A 1,752-nucleotide genomic window follows, 5' to 3' on the forward strand; every position below is an offset into this window, starting at 1 on the left:
TGTTGATTATTATTTTATTAACATTTCTGTTATGCTATTACCTTTTTTTTGTACTGTTTTAAAAAATTTAGAAAAATAAATTAAAATTTCGAGCCAACACTGACATTTTATTGTTGCTAAACGTTAAATTTTGTTATAAGAAATGCAGTTCTTCTATCTGTTTTTTGCTTTTTATTCAATAAGTATTTGATTTAAATTAAATATGATTATAATTTGATATTTTATTACGCGATATATGTTTTTATATATGAATCTTTTTAGATTTTTTCATGTTATTTTTAAATTTTTTGTTCGCGCAATTCAAGTTATATATGTTTATAGTTTGCATATATGTTTATATTATGTTCAAAGTTAAAAAGTTTTTGATAAATATATGTATAAAAATAATTTATGTAAATAAATATTGTTTAATATTTTTGATAAACAACTTATGTATATAAACATATAAAAAGATATGAATTTCAATAAATCTTAAGTTTAAATAAAGTCTTTGATTAGAAAAGATCACAATTTGTAAGATTCTTTTGCGTTCATTTATTCAATTGTAACAATAGTAAGATTACTGGTAATATGTTTAATGATAACAGTGAAATTGAAATAGATAGTATTAGGCTCAACGAAGTTATTAATGTAAAATGCTAATAGGCAACTTGAAAATAGTTGTCAAATGAAAAAAATAGATCTAGGCAGGATGAAATTAATCGTTGTTGAAATGTAAGAAATGCAACTCGGCGTGCAGAAAACTTACTTGACAGAATTCCGTGTCAAGCAGTGTTAATGTCTGTTAATTTGAAACTTTACACGCTTCAGAACAAAGCAAAGTATGAGTTTAGCTATTTATAGTAACAACTAACACTTTTAAATCTAAATAATTTTATTTTTTTTTATAATTTCTATCATAATTATGTTCTTTTTTTCATTTTTTTTTTTTTAGTTTGTCTTCCTTTTGTCATCTTTTGATTAGTTAGCTAACTGTTGAAACATGATTTTAATTTTGTAAATTTAGCATGATATGAAATTTACTCTATTAATCATTAGTAAACAGTTAGAGAGAAGCTGGAGCTTAATTATGAAATGCTGGAAATTAGCTTTTAATCAAGGTAAAAATAATTTTGTTTACTGGTAACATAATAAATCTAGTTTCTACTATTTATTCCGTGCTTTTTTACATTTGTTAACATGCTGCTTTGGAAACACTTTCTTTCTCGCTCTCTCTCTCTTAGATGAGAGGGAGATTTAATAAAACTTATGTAATAACTGAGCTCTTACGTATTTCTTAATACCACAAATGATAATGACCATTTATAAGAAATATTTTACAAGTTGCTTGTTATTTTATGATATAGTTGCTCAAATTGTTCAACTATAATTGTCCCTTGATTGTTCAAATATTGTAATAAATAAAATCTTTTTAGTCCAAGTATTTAAGTTAATAAAATATCTTATTAAGTTGTGGTGTTATTTGCCAGCGTTCTATAGTAACAATGTATACATTGTGTTGTCTAGCCTTTTTATAATCTTTTTTAATTATTCTGTAGCCAGAATATAATATATTATTATAGTAGTATTATATTAATATAGTAGAATTAGGATAATAATAACAGAAAATATATTATATTTTCTGTTATTATTATCCTAATTCTACTAACAATAAAATGCAAATAGTACTTTTGTAATTAAAAATTGTAATTTTTTTTTTCCATGTCTTTTTGTAGGTATTTGCAGGCTTTACTTGACTTTCCTTTTCTGGTA

The sequence above is a fragment of the Hydra vulgaris genome, chromosome 04, assembly GCF_038396675.1.
Source record: "Hydra vulgaris chromosome 04, alternate assembly HydraT2T_AEP".
Classification (NCBI taxonomy): domain Eukaryota; kingdom Metazoa; phylum Cnidaria; class Hydrozoa; order Anthoathecata; family Hydridae; genus Hydra; species Hydra vulgaris.